At 33.6% G+C, this 18696-nt stretch overlaps 1 long non-coding RNA gene across 2 annotated transcripts; it reads left to right on the top strand.

Moving 5' to 3' along the window:
- Positions 1-2137: 2137 nt before the first annotated feature.
- On the top strand, positions 2138-7501 carry LOC120092899. 2 transcript variants are annotated; one of them, XR_005486214.1, is made up of 5 exons: positions 2138-2494; positions 2623-2674; positions 2915-2958; positions 4250-4885; positions 7282-7501. It is a non-coding gene; the product is annotated as an uncharacterized LOC120092899 (long non-coding RNA). The 2 variants fall into 2 exon arrangements; XR_005486213.1 differs by lacking the exon at positions 7282-7501 and having other exon boundaries at positions 4250-5793.
- The last annotated feature ends 11195 nt before the right edge of the window (positions 7502-18696 follow it).

Genomic DNA, 18696 nt, shown 5'->3' with positions numbered 1-18696 from the left:
TAGGGTTAGACCACTAAACTATGTTTAAGAACATCCTCAAGTATCTTAGGAGAACGAGGAACTACAAGCTGGTGTATAGAGTTAAGGATTTAATCCTTACAAGATACACCGACTCTGATTTCCAAACTAATAAGAATTCTAGGAAATCCACGTCAGAATCAATGTTTACTTTGGACGGGGGAGTTGTAGTATTGTGTAGTATCAAGCAAGGGTGCATTGCAGATTCCACTATGGAAGCTGAGTATGTAATTGCTTGTGAAGCAGCAAAAGAAGTAGTTTGGCTCAAGAAGTTCCTAAGAAATTTGGAAGTGATTCAAAATATGGACTTGCACATCACTTTATATTGTGACAACAGTGGGGAAAAAGCCAACTTTAAAGAACCTCATAATCACAAACGAGGAAATCATATTGAGAGGAAGTATCATCTGATACGGGAAATTGTGCAACAAGGAGATGTGATCGTCACAAAGATTGACTTGGAGCACAACATTGTTGATCTATTTATGAAGGCTCTCTCAGCTAAAGTGTTCGAGGGTCATCTAGAGAATTTAGGTATACGAGACATGTATATTGTATAATCTAGGGCAAATGGAGATGTGTAACAGGTATATGGATGCCCTAGTTTATTGTATTTATTTATCATATTCTCACTGTTTTGGATTCTGATTTAAGTACAACAACTTACTAGAGTTCTAGTTCAAGTGGGAGTTTGTTGAGTTTTATGCCCTAAAACTCGTAGATAGTAAATGTTGTCAATTGACCGTCATCAATAAAGAGTTATCGATATTAATTTAATAAATGTTATTGATTGTGTTGTATTCTCTTTTGCCTTAATAACCCTAAATCGAATAAACTAATATCCAAGATTGCCTTATGAGTCTTGAACTATATGTGAAGACATATAAGGATCAATGTTCAAGATACAGCCTAAAAGATCTTTAGTATAGGAAGAAGGTTGGGTATCTTATCTTGGTGATAATATGGATACGACCCATTTTGTATTTGATACAAACGCAATGATCCAACGTGTTTGTGTAGGTGACACATGAGTGGGGGTATCCTATGAAATGAGTTTGCATAAGACCGAACTACCAAATTGTAACCACTAGATATAACGTCGTTAACTAGTTAGGTTTCTATTTCAATTGGATGACCTATACAACTTAGTCTTAATCCTGAGTGTATTATGAACTTCTGTTCACGAGGGATTGTCTTTTGATTTGTATGGGAGAGAATGACCAGTTCGCCTACTCGACCATCCTACCATTTTGGGGACAAAACCGAGTGGGGAGCTGGGAACATAATGATACAAGATGAAATTCACTCATTCCCGACTTCAGGGTAAGTAAATGAGTGTTCCCTTAAGTGGTGTCTCTGGGACTTGAACAAAGGGCCCTACCCTCTTATCGGCCCGATAAGGGTTTCTATTTATTGGTTGGACCATAAACTGGTTATTCATTAGAGAAGCACCGGTACTTAAAGAGTCAGAGATAACCCAAGGGTAAAATAGTAATTTGATCCAGTTGGTGTTATAAACATTCATGAAGGACTAACTTGCAATTATTGGTTATATCCATGGACATAGAAATATATCTACAGTGTGAAGACTGTAGCTACGGTCTTTAGTGGAGTGTCCGATAGTTAATGAATATTGATTAATTTAATTAAAGATTTTAATTAATTAATCTCATATTGTTGGAGCTTCTAATCTGTATGTCTATAAGATCTCCTTGTTAGCTCACTAAAGAAAAAGAGGAATGATTTGAATTGTTCAAATCAATTGATGTAATAACATATTAATGAGATTAATATGATACAGTTAATTATAGACCTAATCTATAATTAAGAGAGAAATATTTGAATAGGATTCAAGTATTAAATTCTTATGAATTTGATTCATAAAGAATTAATTAATTAATTATGAGAGGTGGAGGCAAATAAACATATGATGTTTATTAATTAATTAATTATATATATATATTAAATTGCATTTAATATGTTATTTAATTAATAGGCTAATTAATTAAATAATGGTTATTTAATTAAATAAGACCTAAGGGTAATTTTGGAAAACTGTGGAGAAAGTCTCCATATAAATTTGTTATTTTGCCCAAATTAGGGTAAGGGAATTCATTTGGTGAAATGAAACCCCATCCTCCAAATTAATCTCTTCTCAGAATTTTCCTTCTCCATATTCTCTATTCTTCTTCTTCATCTAAGTTGTAGAGACCACTCTTCTACCCTTGAATTCCTAAAAGAACAATGAGGTCTCACTTACGGTAGTGTTCGTCGTTCGCTGGAGAATCGTTTCAGGGAAGACGACAAGGAAATCTTAAAGAGTTAGGGAACTGACAAGGTTATAGAGACCACTCTTCTACCCTTGAATTCCTAGGAGAATAATGAGGTCTCACTTACAGTAGTGTTCACCGTTCGCTAGAGAATCATTTTAGGGAAGACGATAAGGAAATCTTAAAGAGTTAGGGAACTGACGAAGGTAGTGATATTCTTCTTCCCCTTTTTACTCTTCAATTAGCATGTTGGTTTATTACATGTTTATTCCCTCTTTGATTTTATTTTATGTGCTGATTTTGTTTCATTTAAACCGAAAAATCAAAATGCAAGGCATTCTCACTCTTCCGCTCAAGATTCCAATCCTTCAGTCGTCCATCCTTTGGTAAGTTAAACTTTGAATCTGCACTTTTAAATTGAAGGAATCGAGCTTAGGTAGGCTGTAATTTGTTTAAAATGGGGGGAAATTATGAAACTAGTCCAATTATGAGATAATTTTGTAGCTGTTTTCATAATTTTGTTGTTGTTTTTCATGCTTTTAGTTGCTCATTTTTCATTTCTTCACTTGAGTAATCTAGCTCCAAGCTCGAATTTCACAATCTTTCTCATTCTCAATGTCTTACAGTTGTTCTTTACTCGGGTTGGGTCTCAAGTGTCCTAAAATATGAGGTTAGGAATAAATTTGTTCCCTCATTTTCCTTTTAATTTTTAGCATATATTATATTTTATATTCTTGGTGTTACATTCTATATCTATCATAATGGATGTTTAGTACTATAAGTTTCACATAATTAGGAAATTATTTTCAATTAATTTTTTATAATTCATTATGATTGTATCCACAACTTTGGTAATAAATGAATTGATTCCATTGCAAGGAAAAAAAAAGTAAGTAAATAAATAAATGAATTGATTTCCACATGAAGAATTTTGTAAATTAATTTAGCATTAATCTCCTTTTGGCATTGAACTTGTTGAATAGGTTTGTAGAATGAAAGGGTAATGAAAGGAAAGAATAAATAGGATAGGCCATACTTGTTGGGTTGGGTCTACTCACATGGGTTGTTTGAGTTCATGCACCTTGACAATCTCTCCCATGTCCCATTGGCCATTGTTTTCTAATATCCTCCCGTCTTAAATTTTTAGTTAGATTAATAATACTTTAAAATTTTCCATTTACTTCTTAAAAAATGTTTTTTTCTTATAAAGTTGTAATATTACCTCAACCTTATAGTTGGGAATGACTTTGAACCCATGATCCACAAAAAAAAAAAAAAAAAAAAAAAAAGAGGTATTTTAAGGGAAATGTAGTAGTTTGTCATTCATTAAAGATTTTGATTTACTAAAGAGGTATATATACAAATGTTTTTTAATGAATTTATGTTTTATGTAAAGTGTTCTCACCATCTCTCTCTTTTGAAATTAGAAATTTGGAAGTGTTATGATGTTCCTAGAAGATGGTTGTGCTTTTGCCCTCTCCCAAATTTCTTTTGCTATGTTATTGTCCTATAGCTTTGTTGATAAGGTGTTGTGGCTTCTATTATTATTATTTTTTTTTATAAGACATAGATTTGCTCAAAGAAAGTAAGACTTGGGTAAAATGTACCTTGAATGAAAAGATGATGTGATGAGATTTTATTCCTCATTCCCTTTATTCATGAACCGACATCTATTAAATTGTTTCGATTTGATCTTTGTATTATTCATTATCTAAATAATACAGACTATAATTTGTTTTGGATTACAAGTTGGTCAGAAAAGGTTTATTTTTAAAGATAAATAAAGAATGGATCAAACTTAGAAATACGTTATCGGTGGAGTATAGAGTCCCAGTTTTTAGATATGGCAAAGTTAGAATATCTATTAAACTTAGAGTTTCAGGTTATAATAATTGAGGATGTCTATCATTTACTCGATTTACTATTATGGAATATCTTCTTAATTTTTTGTTTTAACGTAGGAAATTTCGGAGGTGAGTAGGAAGAATTGACATAAATCATTGTTCGACCGTGTAGACGAGTAAAAGTTCTTCCTGCAAATTCAATTTGAGTTGCACGAAAAACAAGGTCGAGAAGTGGGACTTGTTGACCTATTTAGAGAAACACACTCTAAAAATGACAAGTTTGTGAATCAGGAAGCTGAGGATGCACATGTAATCAATTTGTTTTTTTAAAAAAATTTTTTTTTTCAATTTGTAAGTTCAATCACTCGTATTTACGCAAGTTAAATAATATGTGCAAAAAAAATTTTAAATTTACAATCCAACCTCACTCCAGAGGATTCCCAACCAGTAACAGGGGATGAAATTTGTGAGATAGTCTTGGGTAGACAACTTGATCATATAAAAGGTATAGGTTGGGACCCTAAACATAAGTCAATGAGGGGTAGCAGTTCATCGAGCTCGTCATCTACTCAAGAAGTGCATGATAGGGAGGTAAGTGAACTAAAACCCAATGTTGAACAATCTCAATCGAAGATTAAGGAACTTGAAGACGTCCAAAAACAAATGAGAGAGGATCATGCAAGACAGTTGGAAGAAATGAAAAAAATGATTGAAGATATGATACGATCATAGAGAAAAGGGTCATCGAATTAGGTATGATTACTTCATTATCTAATTGGTTAATATGTTGCTATCTTATAGTAGCAAAGTAGTTATATCTTACTAGTGTTTAGTTTTATGTCCTAGAACTCATAAATAGTAAATGTAATTAATTAACCGATATCAATAAAGAGTTATCAAAATTATTTAATCAATAAAGAGTTATCGATGTTATTTCAATAAATGTTATTGATTCTGTTGTATTCTATTTTGTTTTAATAACCCTAAATCCAATAAACAAATTCTTAGGTTGTTTTATGAGTCTTGAACAGTAAGTGGAGATATACAGGGATAAATGTTCAAGATACAACCTAAAGGGTCTATAGTATAGGGATAAGACTGGGTACCTTATCCTAATAACACTATGGATATGGCCTACTTTGCATTTGATATAAATGCAATTATCCAACGTGTTCATGTACGTGATATGCGAGTGGGGGTATCCTATACAATGAGTTTACATAAGACCGGACCGTGAAATAGTAACCACTAGAGGTAACATTGTTGACTAGTTAGGTTTCTATTTCAATAGGATGGTCTAGGCAACTTAACCTTAACCCTGAGTATATTATGAACTCCTATTTATGAGGGATTTTCCTTTGATTTGGATGGGTGAGAGTAGCCAGTTTCTTGATTCAATAATCCCACAATTTTGGAGACAAGACCGAGTGGGGAGATAGGAACGTAATAATACAAGATAGAATTCATTTCTTTCCGACTTTAGGGTAAGTAGATGAGTGTTCCCTTAAGTGGTGTCTCTAGAACTTGAACAAGGACTCTACCCTCTCGTTGACCTGAGAGGGGTTTCTGTTTGATGGTTGGACCATAAACAGGTTATTCATTAGAGGAGCACTAGTACTTAAGGATGTAGAGGTAACCTAAGGGTAAAACAATAATTTGTTCCAATTGGTGTTACGAACACTCGTGAAGGACTAACTTGCTTTTATTGGTTTATATTTATGGACACAGAAATATATCTACAGTGAGAATAGTGCAGTTATGGGTCTTTAGTGAAGTGTACTCACAGTTAACAAATATTGATTAATTTGGTTAATGAGTTTAGCTAATTAATCTCATATCGTTGGAACTTCCAATCTGTAGGTCCATAACGACTCCTTGTTAGCTCAAGAAAGGATATTGATGAAGAATGATTTGAATTGTTCAAATCAATTGAGGAATTTGTATATTAATGTGATTAATATAAAATTAATTATAGATGTGATCTATAATTCACATCAAGTGAGAAAGATATATTTGAATAAGATTCAAATATCAGATTTATGGGAATTGGATTTCTAAAGTGTTTATAAATATATGATATTTATATGTTAATTAACTCTATATTAAATATTATTTAATATAGTTAATTGATTAATTAATGGTTAATTAATTGATTAATAAATTTTATATAGAGGTGGATGCATATAAACATGTGATATTTATAATTATTAATTAACTCTCTCTCTCAATATATATATATAGATATAGATATAGATATAGATGTTAAGTTGAATTTAATATATATGGTTATTTAATTGATGTGCTAATTAATTAAATAAAGGTTATTTGATTAATTTAGCATAAGGCTGGAAAAGGAAATACTTGGAGAAGGGGTTAACCCTTCTCCATATAAATTCCTCCTTATGGCTCTTTTTAGGGTAAGTTTTTATTTGGTGAGATTTTAACCTAGGCCATCAAAAGGAAAATCCTCCCTTCACTCTCTCAAAAAAGAAATTTATCTACCTCTCCCTCTTCCAATTATCCACCTATCCAATTATTGGAGTCCTAAAGAATAACAAGGTTATTCTTGTGATCTTGTCTGAGATCAATTGAGGAGACGTTCGTTTGAAAGACTAGAGGAAATTTCGAGAGGCTTGGGAATCTTAAATGGTAAGCAACAGTTCTTCTCCTTCTATTTCCTTTCAATAAAGCATGCTTTCATGATGTTTATCCTATTTATACTATTCTGTTTAGTTGTTGTTTTTGTTTCCTATAAAATGAAAACTCGAATGCAAGATGGTCCACACACTTCCGCTCGAGATTCGATTCCCAGCAACTAGTAGCTTTATGATAATGAATTATTTGCTATCTTGCAATTATGGTAGCCAAACAACTGAATTTTAATGTGTTTTAAGGATTTTTTGTGTGTTTGTAGAGTTTTTATGTGTGTTTGTGGAGGTTTATAAAGTTCGAATATTGTGTGGGGTGGGTTGAGATTAGTATCTTTCTTTTGGAGTTCAACTTATGGTTTTTGTGTGTTTATGGAGGTTTAAGGTTGAGAACATATAGCCTTGGAAGTGTGTTGATTTTCTTTGTTTTGTAGGATTGTAAGATTTTCTTTGTTTTGTAAGATTGTAGGATTCACCTTATGGTTTTTGTTTGTTTTGTAGAATGCTGTTTGGAGATGTTGTTGGAAATGTTGTTGGAGATGTTGTTTGGAGATGTTGTATGGAGATGTTGTTTGGAGATGTTATTTGGAGATGATGCTTGGACATGATGTTGAGAGTTTTGTCTTCTATATATTAGTCAAGACATATTTCTTTTGTAGACCATTTTACCAACTTTTCTCTCTTTTGTGTAGTAAAGAATATATGACTTTGTTTGTTTGTTTTGTTCCTCATGTGAATATCTTTGATTTGTTTAATAATGTTATAAATTTTAGGTTATTTAAATCAAAATAAAAAAATAAATATTAAAATTTTAAAAATTATACTATCTCTGAGTTCTTAATATCCCAATACTTGATAAATCATCGAGAGTTCAATTCAGAAACTCATTGTTTGAATCGATGGTTGTTAAGTCGTCAGGAGTTCGATTAAGGCAATGAGTTTTTTAATTGAACTCCTGATACCAGCCATCGGGAATTCAATGAATTCTCGACGATGTCTATACATCCGTTGAGAATTCTAAACTATTGACGTGGTATATCAAGTTTATTGTTTAATTGTTTTCATAATTTTCCATATTAATAAGTTGCCATATAAAAAAATTTGAGACTAAACTCGTAGACGAGGTCCACGATTTCCATATTTTTATTTTCTAATTGTTTTCACAATTTTTCATATTAATAAGTTATCATATAAAAAAATTCGAGAAAATTTTGAATTTGTTACATGTCGTTATTATATTAATTTCTGTATTAAATGAAATTTTAATGAAAGGTATATATATATATATATATATAATATTTCTTCTTTGAATGAAAAAAATCTCGTGGTGAAATTTTGGAATATATAAAAAAGATTCAATTTTTGTTCAAGCTTCATCCAACGAATTTGTTAACGTAACATTATATTCAGATTCTCACTTAAAAGAGAAAAAAAAAACTCGACTTCATGTTAATGGTAGCAGTTTCTTTTTTTAAAAAGGAAATGAAAGGATTTGCTTTAAAAATCATAATTATTAAAACCAACTCTAATTGTCAATACTTTCGAACCAACTTTATTTTTGTCAATAAATATTAAAATAACATTATTTTTTAAAAAAAAATCCTAAAATTAAATTCGAGTTAAATGTAATGCTTGTTTTTAACTCATTCATGAATTTTTTAAAGAAATGCATAAGTAGATATTGTCAAAAAAAAAATCTCATAAATAGATTTAAATTTAATTGGTATATAAAATATGGAAATCAATATTTTCAAATTCTATAACAAAAAATTTCGTAACTTTTAATGGTCAAACATTAATGTCTCTTCTATTTATTTATTTTTTACTCTTAAATGGTTAAACATTAATATCCCTACCAAAATGGTTCAATCTCATTCATGATTTGCCTTAAATCTCACTTATGGATCCAATTTTAGTTTTTGTGAATACTTTCAAACTAATTCTATTTTTGTAAATAGATATTAAAATACCATTATTTAAAAAAAAATCAAAAGTTTATGAAAACCTTAATAAAATACCCAAATATAAAACTAGCAACACTTCATGTGCAGAGAGAAAAATAGCTAAACAATTCATGCCAATCACACTCATTAGCACACAAGACATCATAGAACCAGAAAAAAAATCAATAGAAGAATTTGATTGTATCCTAGTTTCTCTCGGAAAGAATAAGCAGTCCATCTCCAAAGTTGTGTGCAGACAATCAATGAGATATCAAATATCATATACTTTACAATCGACAAGTGAATAAAGTTTTGAATTGAAATTAGGGGTGTTGGGTTAGGTTGAAAGACTTTTTAGACACAACTCAATTGTTCGGATTGTAAATTTTTCAACCCAAATCCTTATTAAAAAATGAACTCAACCCAACTCAGATGAAATATTTGGGTGGGATTGATTCGGGTTAATCGGGTCATTTATTTAAAATTTTGTTTTAAAAAAAAACAATATGTAAAAATGTAAAAATCTAATTTAATTATTTTCATATATTGAATTAAGATTAACAACTCAATTTCAATTAAAATTTTCTTTCTAAGTGTAAAGAAACTATTTTTAAAGTTGTTGAAAAATAAATTATTCAAAAAATATTGGAATTAAATAAAACTAAAATTAATATATGTATAAATAATTGTGTTATCAGTAATAAAAGAATATATTTTAAAGTTAATAATAAATTCAGTTGATTTGGGTTATATCAGGTGAACTCGTGAACTAATCCATCCCATAAAATTTTCATTTATTTGAACCCAACATAACCCAAATGAGTTGGTAGCCCAACCCAAACCGTACGGGTTGGGTTGGGTTGATCGGCTTTTTCAGGTGTAAAGGTTGCCAGAAATGATTGGATAAAACCCCAATTCAAAAGTCATCCATACCTGATTGCAAAACAATAAAATAATAAGAGTTTGAAGTAACTTTTTGAAACTAAGCACGAAACAAATAAATTATTTTAACTTCTACAATATATAACAACAAACTTCTACAGCATTAGCTATAAAGTTTACTCTCTATACCTTCGTTCTTCGTTTTTATTCTTCAAGTTTATATCATCATCAATAAACTTCCTAGATCACCTAAGCCTTTCAGCCACCACAAGAATATCAAAGCTCCCTGAAACGCAGACAACCTGATATGATAGCAAGGTAAATAATAAAGACAACATGTGAAGCAAATTTAAAGTCGCATGCCAACTAGCAGAGGTAGGATAACAATCTATTGAAATATACACAAGCATAGAACAATACCCATATAATCCAATTACATATTACAGATGTGAATACAACGTGTTTGATAAAGTGCCCCAAAGAACTTGAAGAACCAAATGCTACTCAAAGTGTAGAACTGATCAAAACAAGCATGACAGACAAAGATAGAGACTAGAAAGTGATACCCAAATTTCCTTTTTCTTGGAAGGTTTAGTGAAGAGGATCTTGGAGGCGGTCATGAAGTCCAAGTTATCCAACTGCTTGTATGCCTCGTTGAAGTTGCTCAAATCCGACTCAATCGTATTGTCGCCATTGATCTTGCCATTGTTGTTGCTCTTGTTGGTCTAAATGTGGGATTTAGAGCAAAATGATCTAGTTTCGAATGGCTTCAATCGCTTTGATAATCGACTTCGACTAGCTCTAGTGTGAAACATTGTCAAAGAAGATGGTCGTGGGGAAAAGTGGAATGATTATATTGAAGGACTGTGACGTCTTTAGAAGAAGTAGAGATCGTTCCCAATTTTTAGATCTCACAAAATTAAAAACACAAAGAATATTAATATGCATTTTACAGAATTTTACAGCATGCTTTTAGAGATTAAACAGAGAATGTGAGTTGGGGTTTGGATCATACTTACCTCTGGAGAACCAAAACCTTCATGATCTCCTCTCCAAAAGGTCACGAACACTTCTTTTGATCACAAACAAAAACAACCAACAATTTGGACAACACCAAAAGAGAGTCCTTTGTATTCTCCTTAGGGTGAGAATAAGAGCAAGAGTTGTGGGTTTTGCTCTTAACTTTAGTAAAAGTGAGGGAGAAGAATTCTAGAGAGGATTTTTGGCAGAGACCTTCACATACACATTAAGAGTGTCTACGTGAACCATCAGGGAGAAGGAAGAAGAAGATCGCATGACTCCCTCTGCGTCATCCCACGATTCCTGAGAGAAATTAAGGAAGGGAATTGTGGAATTAGTGGATTTTTGGCAAAGACCTTCACATACACATTGAGAGTGTCACGATTCCTGACAGGGCTCTACACTCTTTTCCCTTTTAATTTGTAGTGAGAATAGTGCAGTTGTGGGTCTTTAGTGAATTGTACTCATAGTTAACGAATATTGATTAATTTGGTTAATGAGTTTAGCCAATTAATCTCATATTATTAGAGCTTCTAATCTACAAGTCCACCAAGTCTCCTCGTTAGCTCACTAGAGGATACTTGAGAGATACTTTGAATTGTTCAAATTAATTTGAGGAAACTATATATTATTGTGATTAATATATAATTATGGATATGATCTATAATTAAATTGAAAAGTGATATTTGAATAAGATTCAAATTAATTAATTCAAGTGAATTAAATTCACAAAGAATTAATTAATAGAGATATTTTGCACATATATATGGGATGTTTATTATAATTAAATATATATATTATATTAGGTTTAATGTATAAATAGTCATTTAATTATTGTGTAAATTAAAATTAAATAGGTGTTATTTAATTGGGCTAATTAATTAAATAAGTGTTATTTATTTAATTATAGAAAATAAAAATATTAGGAAAATGGTTTGGTCCTTTCTCTATATAAAGACCTCCCTATGGCCCTTTGGAAATACACAAACATAATACACAATACCATAGTGTTATTATGCAGAATCTTTTCTCTAAGCCATAAAGAAAATCATCTCTATTCTCCAAAACTCTTTTCCCCTCTCCCTCTCCTAATAGTTGGATACCAAGGTAAGAATCGTTCAAGAAATTGTGATCAATATCGTTGGAGATTCGTTTGTTGGAATAGGAAAGGATTGTTCGTGGCACTTGGGAATCTACAAAGTTAAGAATCGTTCTAATCTTATCCCTAATGCATGCTAATTTACATGTTTATATATTTTGTTTTGTATAATGATTTTGTTTAATGTAAAATCGATTTACGGGATGCAAGACATTCTAACAAAATGCTTCCATTGCGGGATTCGATCCCCCTACAACTTTTGCGCATAGCACCACTATTATCATAATAAAGGGCAATGGGCTTTGACATGTCTGGAATAACTTTCAGATCAGTCAAGCACTTCCTGAGCCACACAGCTTCCTTAGCAGCTTCACAAGCTGCTACATACTTAGCCTCCATAGTGGAGTTAGTAATGCACCCTTGCTTGGTGCTCCTCCAGACTACTACCCATCCACTAAGAGTGACTGATCCTAATGTGGATTTCTTAGAATCCTTATCAATCTAGAAATCAGAGTTTGTGTATCCTGTAAGGATCAAATTCTTAGAACCATACACGAGCATGTAGTCCTTCGTTCTCTGAAGATACTTGAGGATGTTCTTAATAGCAGTGTAATGATCAAATTTTGGATTAGATTGATATCTATTGACTATGCTTACCACATCGCAGATGTTTACATAACATCGCATATATTAGACTACCAACAGTCGATGCGTAGGGGATCCGTCTCATTTTCTCATCCTCTTGAATAGATATGTCCAATTTCCCCATGGAGACGGGGTCCCGCCTCGAACGGAACGGGGATTTCCCGATTAGGCGGGGAATGGGGGAGGGAGTGGGGAAAAAATTTCCCGTGAGCTAAACAGGGATAGGGATGGGACGAGAATGCATATCCCGGCCCCGACCCCGCCCTCGACCCAGCCCCACCCCTTCCCCGTTCCCCGTCCCCGCCCCGATTAGCTTTTACATATTTATTTAGTATAGTTATTTAATGTCATATATTATTATTATTATATAAATATTACATTTAAATTTCAAATTTGATTATTTATTGGGAAAAATAATGAATATGTTTAAATTTAGATTAAATATGTGAATAATTTTATTTATATTTATTATTTCTTAGCTTTTTTAGGCCAAAATTTGTGTAATTTATCTTTAAATTCAAATTGTCATATAAAACTATCTATAATAAACAATTTAGTGATAAAATTAATTATTTAATTAAAATTTGCCCACATTAATGATTTAAATTAATTGACTTTTTACAAAAAAAGAAAAAAAAGTAATGGGAAAAAATTCCCCGGGACATGGGGAATTTCACAAGGATAGGGAGTGAAAATGGGGAACGGGGACGGGGATGGGGAATAACATCCCCGGCCCCGCCTCGCCCCGTGGACATCTCTACTCTTGAGATGTTTTAGGACACTATTCCTTAAACAAAATAACTCCATGCCTGAAAAGGAGCAAGCCTCTCTTAGAGTTCTGTATCGAAAACTTTACAAGTATCTTCTCAATGTATGATGTCTGAGACAGGGCCAGCGATTTATTCTTTCGATCTCTAAAGATCTGAATGCCTAAAACAAATTGTGCCTTTCCCAAATATTTCATTTGGAATTGCATCGTTAGCCAATTTTTAATTTCAATCAGTAGACCTACATTATTCTCAATTAGTAGGATATTGTCTACATACAACACAAGAAAAGCTACTGTACTGTTGATGATTCTCTTGTAAACACAAGGCTCATCAACATTTTGATCAAAGCCATAAGATTTGTTCGCAGTATGAAATCTTATATTCCAAGATCAAGAAGCTTGTTTCAATCCATAAATGGACTGATTAAGTCTGCAAACTTTTTGCTCTTGACCTTGGGTTATGAATCCCTCAGATTGCTCCATATCTATGGTTTTATCAAGATTGTCATTCAGAAAAGTAGTCTTGACATCAATTTTTCAAATCTCATAGTCAAAATATGAGGCAATGGGCAAGAGTATCCGAATAGACTTCAACATGGCAACAGATGAGAAAGTCTTTCCATAGTCAACTCCCCCAACTTGGGTATAACCCTTAACTACAAGTCTAGCCTTGAAGGTATGCATCTTCCCATCAACACCTCATATTCTCTTGTAGATCCATTTTCAGGTTTAACCCTATCAGGTTGATCTACAAGATCCCAAACCGAACTGAAGTACATAGACCCCATTTCGAGATTCATAGCTTTGATCCATTCATTTTTGTCAACATCCTTTATTGCCTTCTTATAAGACAATGGATCCTCAACATCTTCGTCAACTACGATAGTTAGGATTTCTGTTAAACCTTAACGAATAGGCAGATTTGCAATCCTACCACTACGGCGAGGCTCCCTCAACGTTTGAGGTAGATGTGACCTACTAGATGTTCCAACTTCAACAACTCTTGTTGAGGTATTGGGTTCTTCAACAACTATTGTTGAAGGTTTAGTAGTTTCACTAGAAAGTTCATTTAACACTATCTTACTGCAAGGCTTATACTCCCTTATGTGATCCTCTTCTAAAAAAATAGTGTTTATCGACACAAACACTTTATTATCTTTAGGATCGTAGAAGTAACCACCTCTCGTTCCTTCAGGGTAACCTACAAATAGACACAGTTTTGAACGAAGTTCCAATTTCTTAGGATTTGCCTCAAGCATGTGTGCTAGGCAACCGTAGATCCCAAAATGGCATAAACTACCTTTACGACCATTTCCTAATTCCAAAGGTGTTCTGGCAATACTTTTAGATGGAACACAGTTCAAAATGTAAGCTACAACCTATGCTGCATAACCCCAAAACGAGTCAGTTAAGGAAGCATGACTCATCATAGATTGAACCATATCCAACAGGATTCAATTTCTCCTTTTTTATACAACATTCTGCCCGTTGAGATACAATTCTATGTTCTATCAAACAGTCTTGAAATTTTATATCCATATACTCTCCACCTCGATTAGATCGAAATGGTTTGATTGTTTTTATTTAATGCATTTTCAACTTCAGTCTTATACTCTTGGAACCTTTCAATGGCTTCAGACTTATGTTGCATTAAATAAACATACCCATATCTAGAATAATCATCAGTAAAATTGATGAAATATTCAAACCCTCCTCTTGCCTTAACATTCATCAAACCACATAGATCTGAATGTACAAGTTTTAAGGGTTCTTTGGCTCTTTGTCCTTTTCCAGTAAAAGATCTTTGAGTCATTTTGCCTTCAAGGCATGACTCACATATAGGTAAAGAATTTTCTTCTAACTCACTTGAAGTCTATTCTTAACCAATCTCTCAATCCTAATGAGATTTATGTGTCATAATCTTAGGTGCCAAAGATGAGCATTTTCTTTAAGAGAAATTTTTTGTCTTTTATTCTGAGTTATCGCAGTTTTAAACGGTTTAGTATTTAGGTGCCAAAGATGGACCATCATGTTTAGAACGTGTTCTCGAACAGAGGTCCCCTCTTGCATACGAGCATTGAAGGTGGATTTAAGAGTGTCATGCCTAAGCTAAGTGGACGGTTATCCGAACATTCCCCACAGGGATTCCATGATCTCGCCAACAGTGAGCATGGCCTCATGCTTCTTGGCCAATACTTCAGAAAGGCTTGCCAAGATATATATTTGGGCCTTTTCATTTTTCCTTACCCAGCACTTATATGCCTCTTGAACGTTTCGAGCGGCATTTTAAGCTGACTGGAGGACATTCCTCCACTAGGACAAATCTCAAATCATCAATGATCAGAATTGTGTTAATAGTGTTTTTCCAGGTGATTTAATTATCGCCAGTTAATTTGTTTATGGCGAGCATATTTAATGCTACGAAAGCCATTTTGGAAAAAAATGTTGAAACATACAATTTATTTATATTAGTAGTTCATGCATTACTCAGTTTAAAAAACCAATCAAATTTAGCAAAATAATTTAATGCACCCTATATGACATCTATTTTGCAATGATGTTTCAATGAGGCAAGGTAAAAGCTACCATAGAGTGATCAGGTACCCTTTTCATTGAAATGAGACCATCTCGACCAATATACAGAACAACTCCTTGTTCCTGTAAATATTAGTCCCCATTGTTCGGTCCAAAAATTGTTAACCAGCTTAACATTTTCTTGTGAAGTATAATCCGTCATTTTAGATTCTAAAGTTCCACCCCAATGAGCCAACCGTAGGGAAAAACTGATTGAGGCAAAAACTAAAACAACCCTATTCATTTCTGGAGTTTGAGTAAAGAGTCATACAAATGTCATCCGTAGAAGGACACAAGCAAAGGTGCCTCGAGGCCGAGCATGAAAATTTACTACAAACTAATGAGAGATTATGGGATGTGTTGACATACGTCTCGCTTCCACTTACTATAAAAACTCTCTCCATTCACCTTGGTATTGACCTATATAAACACTACTCGCAGAGGGACACAAGCGAAGGTGCCTCAAGGCCGAGTATAGATCTCACGATGTGAACTATGAAGGATAAACGTGAAAAATAAAAAATGAAGTATCATATACCCCACTTTCCTCCCACTGAGTGTTTTACCTAAGGTTAATTTTGAAGGATCTCATATCTAAGAGTTCCATGAGAACGTTCGGATCGCTCCGATCTCACCGTGACCGAAATACATATTATATATTCAAGATACAATTATATAAACAAATCTTAATTAACGGCATGCTTCGAACAAGAAAATAACAAGGGAAAGAGTTTAATACCAGTTGAAGACGTTCTTCACACTTCGGAACTCCAACACAGCGGAAACCTCCACGCGATCTACCAACACCCAGCAGCACCGTCGACAACAGCAGCACGAACAACGCACGAACACGAACGTCGCGGGGACGACACCACCATTAAAGAGCCCCGGGTATTCTCGGAGTGAAAACCCAAAGGGTGGTCTTTGGTGAATTTAGTAGATAAGGGAGGAAAAACAAATCGTGTAGGCGATAAGCAAGTGGGAGGGAAAAAGACATTATTGCATAGCAGAATGCTTACCATTTAGGAGAAACTACACGATCGTGTAGGATTTCTTGAACAATCGTTTAAGAAAGGTATACGATCGTTTAGCAAAATCGGCACACTATACGATCGTTTAAAGAAGTTATCCGATCGTATAGGAAATAGCGTACGATCGTTTAGGTGCGAGGTAGACGATCGTTTAGGCGGAAAGGAGCTATCGTATAGTCTCTCGATTTTCTTAAGCGATTGTTTTCTTTTCTACCAACGTGTGCTTCACAAAATTCTTTTGGGTGATTGAACTCCGGGCGATTCAAAATGAAAACATTTTTCATTTTTATTTCATCGGTTACAATAACCGACTCATTCCCACTAAGCCACGTCCAAACGCAATTTTTGGATTAATTATCATATAATTAACCAACTAATTAATTAATAAATATAATCATATTATATTTTTATCCTATAGTTTGATATCACATATCTACTATAGTATTTTCTCCTCTACTTGATATAAATTGTATTTGTATCTAATTTCCTCCGAAATAATGTATCTCATACATTTAGCCAATTATATCATATATAATTAACCAGTCCAATTATATCATATATAATCGAACTTCCTCTTGTCAATTTGAACATTTCAAATTAACACAAATACTTGTTCTCGACTTTATTCAAGCTACCCAGGGGACCTATGGACCTGTGGCTCGAAGCTTCAACGATCCATGAATAGCTGACTAAACTCTTTAGCCACGAGATCCACCTTCCGTTAACTATCAGGCATTCCACTAAAGACCAACAGCTGAACTCTTCTTACCACAGATTTATTTTTGTGTCCATTGGATATAACCAATCATGAGTACGATGACCCTTCACAGATGCTCGTAAGTATAGTTGGGCCAAATTACCGTTATGCCCCTGTAGTTGCATCTCACTTCTTAAGTACCACTGATTCCTCTAATGAACAATACAATATAGTCCAACTATGTATGAACACCTCTCGGGCCAAGAGAAGGTGTGTGGCGCCACATTGTTCAAGCCTTGGAATCAGCCTTTAAGAGAGCCATCTATCTACTTACCCTACCTCGGGGAAGGAGTGAATTCCCTCTTGTATAGCTGAGTTCCCAGATCCCAAATCAGACGAATCCCCAAAATGGTAGGTTTGAATCAGAGACCTGGCCACTCGCACCCATACAAATCAAAGGACTGCCTATCACATTCCACCCCAGATTACCCTCTAAACCTGGATAGAATGGTGACTGTAGCAGTTACCAACCCTTTTACTGACACTTACCGCCTAACTATCCTGTTAACTTTTACTCAAACCCTGAATACATACATATCATCAATATACCAACATATTAACTCGGAACTTAACATATTTACATTACAGGGTTTCGCAACATTGTTCATACATGAATATTACAACTTAGTGAGCCTCATCTAGTATACTAGTCACTAGACAGACACATGTGTACTAACTAACATAGGTCTTTAATTACACTTCCTTTAACCTGTTTCTTTGAGTGGCAGAGCAGCAGCAGAATAGTCTTTTGGGAATTGACCACTACCTGAAAGAAAATATTTGAAAACGTGAGCTAGAAGCCCAGTGAGTGACTTAATAAAAATATAAATCTCATGCTCAAAACCGGAAGCTTGAAACCATAATACTGAAACTAAAGTAAATCAAGAAAACGTGTACATAAAACCTTTAAACCACCATTAAACATTATTATTCCTTAGTTGAGAACGAGCATACATTGCTCTAGCTCCCAACGTCTATTACCGGCCAAGAGACCCATACTTCGGCCTCTTTTTGCTAGTACATAGCCTAGGAGACCCATACTTCGGCCTCTCATTCGGAACTACCTACGGCACATGGAGTTTTCTATATACCGTTAACACCTTGGTACATTTATTCAAATACCTTCCTTGCCTTCAGTATCCGGCTCACTTAAGTTATCAATTTCTCGAATATAGCATAGAAAACTCTTTAGGATA

The sequence above is a fragment of the Benincasa hispida genome, chromosome 12, assembly GCF_009727055.1.
Source record: "Benincasa hispida cultivar B227 chromosome 12, ASM972705v1, whole genome shotgun sequence".
NCBI classification, from domain to species: Eukaryota; Viridiplantae; Streptophyta; class Magnoliopsida; order Cucurbitales; family Cucurbitaceae; genus Benincasa; species Benincasa hispida.
The sequence above is the reverse complement of the archived record's forward strand: the minus strand, read 5'-3'. Positions and strand labels throughout refer to the sequence as shown.